The 12,564-nt window shown below is 38.4% G+C and overlaps 1 pseudogene; it reads right to left on the bottom strand.

Moving 5' to 3' along the window:
- Window positions 1-808: 808 nt before the first annotated feature.
- Window positions 809-11,980, bottom strand: LOC122349427 (annotated as a pseudogene).
- Between the last annotated feature and the right edge of the window lie 584 nt (window positions 11,981-12,564).

The raw sequence follows: 12,564 nt of genomic DNA, 5'->3' as shown, positions 1-12,564 counted from the left end.
CTGGGGTCCTGTCAGAACTCGAGCTTCAGAGAAACTACGAGACACCACGCAACGACTTCAATCTGGGAAACAGTCTCATTGACTGAATAGTTTCCAGCTTTTGATTAGAGCAATATTACTGAAATATATTCACACCCTCTTCGACGCTGCAATGAAGCCCTATCTTTCAAGAACATTGAAGGACTGTATAAACATGTTCTAAGTCCAGTACGGCTATTTTTAATTCCAGAGATTCTTAGTTTTCAATCATTTATTGTGAGATGTGCAGTAAAGCAGTCAGTCTATAGAGTAATGGAAACCAGTTTTGAGTGTTATTGGACTATTTCTTTAGTTCTCTTGATGTTCTAGCAGTACTCTGTCCTGTCTGATGAGGGGAGGCACAACACGCCAAAGAGCCTTTTGTCCTTTCAGAGAGATATTTCCATTATTAGGAAACCAACCCAAATTAGATTTGTATTCTAATCACTCCTCAGAGCTTATTCAGAGGCGCTCTGTCCGTCTCATTTGCATTTGTTGTGAAATGTTTATTTTCCATTGAGTTTCCTCTTCATGTGTCTGCTCCTGCTCCGTGTGACTCAACATGTCCACTTTCCAGCACTTCCTGCTCTTAACAGTTTCCTCATCTAATACAGTGACGATATGCACAAAGAGAACACGCACACAGTTCATTAATAAATACAATTTTGAGCCAGATTTGCTTGAATGGCATGATGATTCTTAATGCATATACGCCCAAAAATTGCATATAAAATAATCTTCACCAATGTAATAATATAACGTGAACAGACATGTCACTTTTGGTTTGTTACAGTCATTCCTGTATAACGAAGGCTAAGCGCGTGAAAATACACAGAAATACTCCTGAGCTGAAAATTAGGATGTTTTGACATGGTTAAAAATAATTAATTGACAGTCAAACTAATCTCAACAAAATATAAATGTTTCCTTTGGCGTAATTAAAAAAAGGTCAAACAGAAGCAGCTCTCTTGGGTCCAAAGTCAAGCCTATATCTCCGTCTCCAGTGATAGATGATGCATATGTAAATGTTGAATTAAAGCTTGTGAAAAGTCTTCATTTGACACGGAAAGGACAGTGTGGATAGTGTTGAAGAGTTTAAGATCTGCTTTACATCTGAGACTCTGCCGAGCTGCCGTCGCTCCGAAGAGGTTTCTGTCAAAGTCAAAGAAAGAATGAAGAAACTAAACCCACAAATGCTGCTTCAATCTTCAAAACATACCCGACTGCTGCTGGTCGGACTGGTACTGGTTGTGTGCTCAGATTTCTTCTCACGTTAAGGCACATTCGGGCAAACAGACTGTAATAATCCATCCTGACCTGAAGGAGGCAGACATGCAAATAAATGATATTTCAATTAATAATCATTTTCTTGCCAACTTCAGGTGTATGCATTCAGATTAGCATTCGATGACATTTTCTGCAATTAAATGTAGACTATATATTTAGTGCATTGTAAGTAATTGTACAATTAATCATTATGGAAAAATAATTTTAATTTGATTAAAAGTGTTAAGACATTATTTAAGAACATGAATAAAATGGAAGTTAACAATGGTTCGACCAATAAGTTTTTTCTTGTTTAATTTGGCGTTTGGTGACATATGGCTCAACCACTACTTTGTATATATTGTATATAATGCACAAAATTCATGGGATCATTTTGTGATTCTTTTCCTATTTTGTTGAAGCTTCACAAGCTCACTATATGCTGACATTATAAGGAGAAAGCGTTCATAAAAATATCTCCACAAAAAGAGCAACAAAAACTATTTAGTTTTCATTTTTGGGGCAACTTTCACTTCAAATGACCGAGAAATCCTTCAAGACCCAGAGTTGTAGCACTTGAACTCAGGACCTGGATTCAGACTCCAATTCTGAATGAACTTGGACTTGGATGGACACACATGACATGTGTAACATAAAATAATAATAACAACATCAAATTAATATGAAAAGACATATTACTCACTTCTCTTTCCTTTGTTCTCGTGTATTAAATCAGTTTCATAAGAGTGTGCAGAAATAAGTATTTACATATACATATCATTTCTAATCATCATTGGTTGTCGGCCTTAAAGCAATGAGGCGACTTTCCTGTATTCAGCTGAAGTGCTCGAGCTTCAAGCTCTCTTTGTTACACAGAAACCCAGTTATTTCCTTACAGTCTCTGAATCATAGGCTCTATTCCCAGGAATGGCCTTCAATACTTCACAGATGCATTCACCACACAGATAAGCGGAGTAAGAACAGGGTCAAATCTGCTCACCAAAAAGCGCCCACTTCAGCTCCATTTTGAAACGGCTTCTAGTGAAGCGCCTCTTATGCTTTTTGAAGATAAAAAGCAGTCTGTGCTAAAACTCTCCAGGTCTTCTTCTGGAAGGCAGCATCTAACGGTCCTGCTATTCCTCCTACTAGAAAACAAACAGATGAACTATTTTCTGGCGTAGTCCACCTTTTTCTTAATAGGTTTTAGAGATGGGAGTTTGAGAAGGTCGCTCTTTACAATTGGTCAGGAAAAGCTAGGCGGGCATTAAAAAGTTAAATACTTACAGATTAACAGGAAATGAAAAGCCCAACATAAACAAAAGATGGGCACTAATTCAGGTCTGTGCTAATATATTCTCACATGTAGCCTATTGCACGTATTATTTTAAATTAAGCTGTTAATTTGCTATTTGTGAGTGCATCTGCCTAATTACTGCTCCAACATTTTTAACGTGCAAATTGTGGCTGATATCTAATCTATTTAAGTTAACCCCGTCAAGGGTGGAACTGCAGCCTGGAGATCTCCAGTTGGGGGCGTGGCTTCCTCGCATCGACCCATTTCTATTTTACTATTCAACACAGAGACAAAAGCACAATAACATCCAGTGGAGACATAATTACACACTCTAATATTTGTGTTGAACTCTTCTGGAACAGTGTTGTAAACACAACTTAACGCTGATTTCTAGTCGTGTCCTCTTTTGGAAACACAAAGTAGTTTCACTTTCACGAAACGCAGCGTCTCCAGAACATGGCGCCCGCAGACAGAATAGCTCCGCCTTCTTTCTTTGAGTACACATGTGGGCGGAGTTATGCAAATAAACCCACTCTGTGACGGAGAAAAAGTGGCGGCGTGTTTGAGCCACAAGTCATAAGTTTTATAAAGAATATCTCTTTGGTTTTGAAACTCTTTATGACTTCTTTTAAATATGTGGTAGTTTCTCTTCCCGACCTGAAGGAGGAGGCATAACACAAAATAATCAGCTGAAGGCACTTAACTAACATCTTCTGATGAAAGTGAAAAGATCTACTCATCCAGAGAAGTGCATTCCAGCTCCATATTACAAAACAGATTGTGATTTCTGTAATATTTCATATTTCCAATCAAAGCTATACATTAATTCTGTTGATTTCTTTTTCCATCTCTCCTGAATGTTTGACTCGTTCCAGAAGTTTCCATTCAGTTTTCTCCTGCTCAGTGTGAGGAAATCAAGAGAGCGAGAGCGAATGAATGCAACAGTTCATAAAAATAAATCTTTAAATCACATAAACATAACAATACAGACCTTAATAATTCAATACATCATAATACATAATACATCTTTCATTAAGTTTTAAAACAACAATCTTTCTGAAGATCATTTATGTACTTTAAAGCCATCAGCTCTTAACGGTTGGAACTACAATTTTAATCATTTCTTTTATTTTTATTTTTTTTTACAGTTTTATGATATAATCAAACAAAGATACACGATAAAACATCATTTTAAAGAAGCTGCCTTTTGCGTAATCTAAAATGTACAAAACATACAAGGAAAAACCAAAGCACACTCATCATTCGGTTCATTTAGTGGCGTGTTCAGATGACAAGCACATGATTCTGTATAATGATTTCATATCAGTACTCTTACTAAGACAGCGCTTTTCAGATCTTCTGATTGGACAGGAAGGAGGAGGACAAATTGATTTGAGCCCTTGTTAAACTGAAGTCTTCTTTTTTCACAAGAAAGCGTTCAAGTGTTGATGTGTGATGAGTGTTTATATGTGTGACTCTCCTGTGCTGTCCTCGCTCCGGAGAGGTTTCTGTAAAGTCAAAGGAAGAATGAAGATGAAAACACTGCTTTAATGTACAAAACACACACACACACACACACACACCTGACTGTTGCTGGTGCTGTACTCCATTTTCTTCTTGTGTGGACACATTCAGGACAAACAGACTGTAATACGCTGCTCTGACCTGAAGGGGCGACACAAAATATTCAATTCTAGGTGTTTCTGGTCAATTCTTATGACATGCATTCAGACCCTGGATTTTTGATGGTTGATTCCCAGCGGAGACTTTACCTGTGTATGCTGCGTACTAAGAAAAAGATCCCCTCCTCATCAGCTTTTAGGACACACTCAAAGAGGAAAACTAAATGTCCTGTCGCGTCTAAATATAAGCTGCTTGACACACTTATCGGCAAAACAGGAAATCGGTCTAAAGCGCCCGATAATTAAAAAAGCGGCAAATATCGGCCAGCCACTCATTCAGATCGCTTGGTATATGTGGCATGAATCACATGGGATTACTTCTGCACACTTAAAGTGCCTCTAATATGGATTTTTGAAAGCGATCTTTGAAGTGAGCGAAGATATCCTGGGAAGTGTCAAATCTGAAAGTGCACCGTGTGTGAAGTCATTGTCTCTCAAAGAAAGAGTTAACTCTGCATCTCTGAAGCGAGCCATTTTTAAGGAGTCCCAAACTGTTGGTCTTTTAACGTTTATCGATTGAAAAAAGCAGATTAGTTATTTGCCACAATGTGTCAATTTTGGACCGTTAAAAGCTCATAAATGCTGCTTTAAATGAAAACGACCAATCTCTGGAGTTTGGACAAAATGAAGCGAGAGCGAATCGTTTGGGAGTCGTTGAAAAATAATAAGACAAGGTGTTTTTGACCTTGCATGTATGTCTCCCTGTTGTTTGGGACTCCCAAAACCCAAAACATCAACCTTTCATAACCCATAATAGGGAAGTTTAAAGCTCCACTGGCTTTCAGGTACAAGTGAGAGATTTAGCAAATTTCCCCCTTTGAGAGTCGAAAAGTGTGACTAAATAATATCTGAATTTGAATTAAGTGACCTATTACTTTAAACCACTGAAATCCTGTGAGATGCTAGATCTTAAACAAACCACTGTTAGCAAACATTCAGGGAGAAAGTCTCTGAGTGGCGTGGTGTTTCAGGTACCGGTTTGGAGAGGAGACAGTGCATGATGAAGATGAACGCCCCCTGCAGGCTGTTTAAAATCGTGAAGAGGTACAGCATGACTTCAGTCCCTTTCTCCTGGAAGAGGAAGAAGCCGAAGATCCACGTTCCTCGAGGACACACAGCTGAGCCACGGCGGTCACCGTGAAACTCCTACACACCAGATATAACTCATCAGGAAAGAAAAGTCAAGTGTGACTGAATCTATTGTGGGATCAAAACACACCCAGACCTGATCTTGTTGAGATTGGAGAGGTCTGGATTGAGGCTGGAGAACTTCTGAGCCAGTTTCCAGACAGTGATGATGAAGAAAAAACAATTGAGGATCATGACGATGCAGATGGGCACGAAGAAACTCAAGATGAAGTAACCATCGAGAGAGCCAGCAGCTAAACAACACACATATGGATTGAATTTAACTTTTTAAACCACCAGTCAATTTGTCTAATCATTTTTTTTACCAGTCATAGCTTCTACTAAGCAGAAACACAGCTTGAGTCCCTCTCCATCTTGAGACTAGCTCATCCATTTAGTGTACAATACATTATTAAAGTTTGATTAATATTTTACAATTTGTTTATCAATTTTCATTGTAAAGTTTTAATACATTTATTGTATTCCTCCTTTTATATTTTGACTATAGTTTATTACTAATTAGTTTTTATTATTCTCAATTGAAACTCAAGTATTTTAAGTAAGTTATTTTTAAAAGTTTTACTATCTTTTAATTAATCTATTACTAAGTATTTCCACAGTTTTGTTACACAATTGTATCTGTGCTGACTCTCTATATAATATAAACACACACGTGCTTGAATATATTTAAGAGAAAACAAGAAAAACATGTTTATATATGAAATATTTTCAAAACAGACCCTGTATGTGTTTAATAAATATACACAACACACACACATTATGTTAACAAAAACTGACACAGTACTAATTTCTATTAATACTTCTATTGGTTTTAGAATTAGTTTAAATTTCTTATATATTATTTCATTCACTTATTTTTGTCATATTAAAGAATATAATTTAAGGTTTTAGATTAATGTAATAATAACCGTAATGCCCTGACTTTCTCTACTCTTCACGGAAAGCTCAGTCAGATTGCTAGTCTGATTTTATAACAGATGAATCTTGATAAGATCTTGCTCCTGTTCTGTTGTTTTACAGTCACTGCAGACATCGAGGGATATGATTAAAAACATGGTGACTGGAGCGCCTCTGTGATGGTTTCATCTGGATGTACAGCTCGAAGCAGCTCCTTGAGGACCATCAGTGTAAATATAAATATTTGAAGTGAAATATTTTTCATAGGTTTGCACTCATCTTGTGATTTTCCATTACACAGCATTTAAGAGCAAACCGTAGGGATGCAACAGCATACAGTTAGACCACAGTTCAATACATACCTTGCTTTTATGGATGGTCCTTTTTTTATATACTATTATAATTAAACACTCACTGTCTATCGATTGCCGTATCCCTTTGGGAAGGAGATGGCAGAGATGATAGCGATAGCCGAGAGGGACTCCGTATCCACAAACACAAGTAGAGATGTTTTAATGTGGTGTGAAACACCAGCACAACCATCCTGTAGAGCTGAACCCCCTCCAGCAGCATCAGCAGAGCGCAGACAAGAAGAAGAAATGAAGCAGACCGGCCACAATCACACCCTACCTGAGAGAGAGGCGCAGAGCTGATGTGAAACTACTTCAACTCCAGCACAGTTGAACACAAATATTAGAGTGTGTTCAGCACATTTACAGAGAACTGATTCCTGAAGCTGACAGAGCGGTCCATGCTGACTGTGAACAGAGACTATAAAGTGAATCAAGAACAGTCTGGAGCTTCTGACTCACAACCTTTAAGTTACGTTTTCTTATTAAAAAGAACCTGCTACTTACTAGTCAAGGGTAGTGCCGTTGTTATTTGACACGTATAGAGAGTATGAGTCATGATAATCAGTAATTATGTCTTCACTGGATGCAACAAATGCCTGCGTTTGTAATGTTGTATTGTTATGGTGTCATAACACGGGACAAGCATCACATTTTAGTAAAGGCGTAATGTTTCTCCCAAATGCTTGAGGTATTCGGCCAATCAGAGCACACCTTGCTTTTTAGAACGATAAGCTTTGTACAAATCGATCCGTTTTGAAGGCAAGGCTTAGAGGAGAAATAAAAATGTACAGTCTGTGAAAAATAATGTGTTTTATTAATTATTTTAGCAACTTCATATGGCCCGCTTAAGAATGTTTGTTCTTGGTTATGCAAATATTAACATTCCATTTTATAATTTAACCAAACATTACAGAATGCTACTTTTGAATGTCTTCTAGAAAGTTCTAAAATGTGTAGCAACATCCACCTACAAATGTTTCAGGAAAAACTATTATTAATTTGTTCTGATGTTGTGAAAACATAAATTCAGAGCAGATAACGTTCAACAAATAGTTCTGAGAATGTTCCTATTAGCTGGGGTTTTCTCACTTAAACACACCTGATCGTGAGTGCTGGAGATCCCACAGAGGAAGACGAGCTCTGCGATGAAGAGACAGATGCTCAGATGGAGGTGGATGCTGGTCGGGTTCCTTGGATGGGCGGCAGAACTGGGCGATCAGATACAGAGAACAAACAGACCAGAGACAGAACTAAACCCACACGAGTGATCAACACCAACTCAAGCGAGTCCTGGAGGAGAGAAAGAAAAACAGATATGGAGGGATGAATATCATTATTTAATCTGCAATCTTAAATATGCAAAATCTGGCTCACAGATGTACCTGAGAGAGGATAGAGAGCCATCAGCACAGCAAAACTGCTGAGATGAGAGCAGGAGCACACTGTGTGAGTGCTGTTAGACTCCGCCCTCACACAGCCCTCATTAGACCACGCCCCCTCCAACTCATTCCAATACACACAGGCATAAGCCACGCCCTAGTCTCCACCCTATCCTGAACAAGACAGAACAAGAGTCTAGGAAAGAGTTTAGGGAAATTATGAACATGTGAACACCCCGTCTCAAGAAGTTCATAAAAAGGTCAGGAACTAACACAAAGGAAAAGAACTAGGTTAATGCTGCTCCGAGCAGTAAATGAACCAGTCTCTCTGATGATGCTTTGCTTCCATGTAAAAATACATTAGCATAAATTACATGAAGCGCATATTTTTCGATATTGTATCGTTCCTAGTGATATTTCATATTTAAAATTCTTCTTCTTCTTCTTTTTCTTCTGCTCATTTCTTCCGAATATTTAAAATTCTAATTTGTAAAAAACATTTTAATACGCCAGGAAACAATCTTATTAAAATCCTGCTGGATAAAGTCTGGAACATGGTAGATGGTTTTCTACAGGTCTAAAATGGATTTAGTCGACTCAAACTGAGCAGCAACCAGATGTTCAGTACCATCATAAGGTGTTCAAGCTGGTTTTGGAACATGATAGCTAATCAAGCAGCTATAATCCAGTTATTCAAACAGGAGAACACTTTTTCATTATAGTTTTCATTAATGACTGGCTGATATGTCCAGTATCTTCACCTCCACGTGTGTAAAAACGGCGTCACGGCTCTGACAGATGTTTGGTTTCTGTGTTACTGGCGACAGCCGTCACCACTTCAAGTTGAGCTGATAAGTGGCGCTTCTCTCTTCATCGTCTGGTTCTTTGCTGCTCATCGTATGGAGCAGATTGCTGAGGTTCAGATCTTTATAACTGACCAGAGCCATAAGCGCAAAACCTGAAAAAAACAGCGTTTACATCTCCTCACGAAAAGTGCAGATGGTTTTGTATATGAATTTGTACCTGGATATGATTTCCCTACACCCGTTCCCAGCTGGTGTTGAAAGGCGGAGCCTGATCTTAAGTGACATGCCCACTGGGCGAGTCAGCTCTTCATGACTGCGACCTCAGCGACTGTGATTCACATGATCATACAGAACAACTGCCTTCAGTCTCGATGGATCTTAATACTAAAAATGTCTTGTTTTAATATCTGCACCAGTGTATCTGAACCGGGTTTCTCACAGGTGTTGTGCGTCTCCATCCTGGTCTGAGTTCTCTCAGCTGAGAGTCCGATCAGGCGCATGCTGTTCTCCACGTGTCAGAAAGTGACTCAACATCTTCCCATCAGCGATGTTTCCATCCGACAGCAGCACACGTCGGAGGAACTGCACAAATCCTGTGGAATAAACCAGAGATGTTCCTTCAGCACTGGGTGAATGCTTGTGAATATATACTGTGCTGTGTGTTTAACCTCCAACAGTTTCTCTCCAGTGAAATGTTCTCCGTTTGGATCAATCAGAGACTTACAGCTATTTCTTCAACAGTGACATCAAATGCTTCAACTAGAAGAAGAAACATGCAAATCAGCGTTTGACCGTATATCTAACAATAATAACCAAAATGAAGCATTCATTTTACTTTCTCTGGAGTGTGGTCTCCACCTGACTCTGAATCTGGTTGAACAGTCACAATCCATTTCTGTACACAACCACAGTAAAGACAAAGCACTGATTAACTAAGATTCTGCCACATAATGAACAACCTAAGCGTGCATCAGTGCATTTAAAATGAAGGTAGTAATTCTCACCAATGCATTTGGACTGGTTGTTGCCATAGTTACTGTAACCCTGGTGACATTTGCAGATGTAGCTGCCGAAATGATTGTAGCAGTCTGCATTGGAGCCACAAACATCTGGATCATCTTCACACTCATTGATGTCTGCGAGAGAGAGAAGATGGGAAAACAGCCTCTATTGATTTCGTATTTCATATAATCAAGACACACATTTAACGTGACTGGCGCTGAGATCAGGATGCGGGCCCTCACCTACACAGGGGCAGCTGGTGCTCTTCTTGTGTCTGAGAAACCCTGGAGAACAGTGCATGAGAAGAAACTGCCCCAGGGTGTTAAAGCAGCTGCTGTGAACTCCACACACCGAGGACAAACACTCGTCCATGTCTGCAGTGGACACACAGATATAGAGCGAGCTTCATGCAGCTGAAAGCATTGCTGTGGTGTTTATATAAAAATATCTGGGGATGTTACGCAGTGGTTGGGCTTCTGTCCCATCAACTCAGAGCCTCTGGTATTTATACTTCACACAACATCCCTAATAATAATAATGCCAAACAGATGTTTCTTTCTGTTTTGTATCTGAGTGTGTTGTATTATTCCAGTACATATTTGTGTATGCAGCTGCAGAAAAGTGAAACCAAAACCTGGTTGCTGTTACTTGCTGCCCTGTAGATTGGTTTAACTTTTTATGGAAATACCTAAATCCTAAACTCATTTTAATTGTTATAATGATCAACATGCAGGAAAAATGGAATGACAGCGGGGAGCCAAAACAGGAGCAGATTACATACCGAGTAGATTAATAGTAAATCACATGAAATAAACTGTAGTTAATAACATAATTAATTATGATTACTTTCAGTTTAGTTTTGATTACATTTATTAAAGTAGGATAATACTGTACCATATATTAGAAGATATATATTCCATTCATTGTTAAAAACATTACATTTAATTAAAATTACATTATGTCAAAGTTTATGTATTTTCTGTATTCTGATTGAGTATTTTCTTATACAATTACTTAATTTGTTGGAATCTGATTATGTGTAATCAGTTGCTACCCAACTCTGTTAATGGAATTAACGGCAGCAGCCAATATTATTAAGCACAATTATTGAAAGTATTATAGGTCTCACCTTCACAATCTGCTTTGCCCATCTGCTGGTACCCATATGGACAAATACACTTGTAGGAACCAATTGAGTTTACACATCTTGTCAGCCGAGCAGGGATTCATTCTCAAAACACTCATTTATTTCTGACGGACACAAAGACAGCAGTTGGCATGCCATATAATTTTAGTACAAATTGCATAACTGCTATGAATTGCCTTGCGTCTTTTTAATAAAATGGTTTCTACAATGGAAAAAATGAACAACAGCGTAAGTGAGGTAAACACAATCCTCTCTCATACCTTCACATGTTCCTGTTAAGCTCTTTTTGAATCCTTCATTACAGATGCAGTAATAACTTCCCTCTGTATTTACACAGTTCGAAAGTGATCTCCACACACTAGGGTTTCAGCACACTCATCCTCATCTAAATGAGGAGATAGATGCATCAGATAAAAATAGATACAGGATTTTACAATGGTTATAACGATGACTCTACTATCATGCCACAATTCTTAATTACCAACACATTTCCTTTAACAAATTTAAATCCAATGGCACATCACTGCATGAAGGCAGAAAGAGGCCTGCAGGAGAAAAGGGAAAAAATACATGTTTTTAAACATAGTACTATTATTTTACATCAGATAAGGCTTAACATCATTGAATATTGCATGTAAAGTGCAGTCAGAATTATGATGATGACATGAACGATTATAAATCGACCGATACTATGAAGAAGCTGAAGATACCCTTCCCAGCGCTTACGCGCTCTACAGATTCGCGCTTTCTCACAATTTAAGCTAACGGTCATTTCTCCCAACCGCCTCCTCGTATTCTCTTCTGTTTATGTAATGTGTAGTTTGAGGTTAATGAAGTTTAAACTAATTTGTGGTTAATGGTTAGGCGTACAAAGGCCTTCCCCACGACTGTGGTTAAGTGATTTTAGCCTCATCAGAATAGTTAAAAATAGTCGCACCAATTTAAATTTGATTTGATTTTGTTAGTTACCATACTTTGACGGACCATTGTATTGTTTTGTTTTATGAGGCCATGACGTTAGAAATGGTTGAACCTTGATCTTTATAGCTGTAATCATAAACGCTCATTATTTACATAAGATGGCATTCTTTTAAACTGCAACATTATTTCAAAGGAAGTTAACATAGGTCAACTCTGTGAGGTGTTTCTTCACGAGTCATATTTTTAAAATCAATTATGTCATAGAAGACAAAGGCAGAGCAAGTTTTAAATTTCCTAGACATGTTGCTTTTTTTGTAAGATATAGGTTTGCGCTGGCCTCTCTTGTAGTCCTTAGAAAGGACGGACTAAAGGTGGGCAGAAAACGACTACGACACGATGGGGAAAATAGCCTAAAGAGGGGGTAAAATGGGGAAATCAAAGACAAAAAGGAATTCTCTGTAGGGTGTGTCTGGAGTCAGACCCTAACGACCGTGAGTGTGCTAACTCTCTGTGTGGTTCACTTACAAAGAAACAAACTACAGTACAGGTTTTTGAACGCGATACTTCGGTGTGAATAACATTTGCTCGACGTCTCTCTGGTTTTAGACGGCCAGCTGAACTCGACGAGAATGCTTTTAAGACAAACTAAC

The sequence above is a fragment of the Puntigrus tetrazona genome, chromosome 1 (assembly GCF_018831695.1).
Source record: "Puntigrus tetrazona isolate hp1 chromosome 1, ASM1883169v1, whole genome shotgun sequence".
NCBI lineage: Eukaryota > Metazoa > Chordata > Actinopteri > Cypriniformes > Cyprinidae > Puntigrus > Puntigrus tetrazona.
This window is presented reverse-complemented; position numbering and strand designations above follow the sequence as displayed.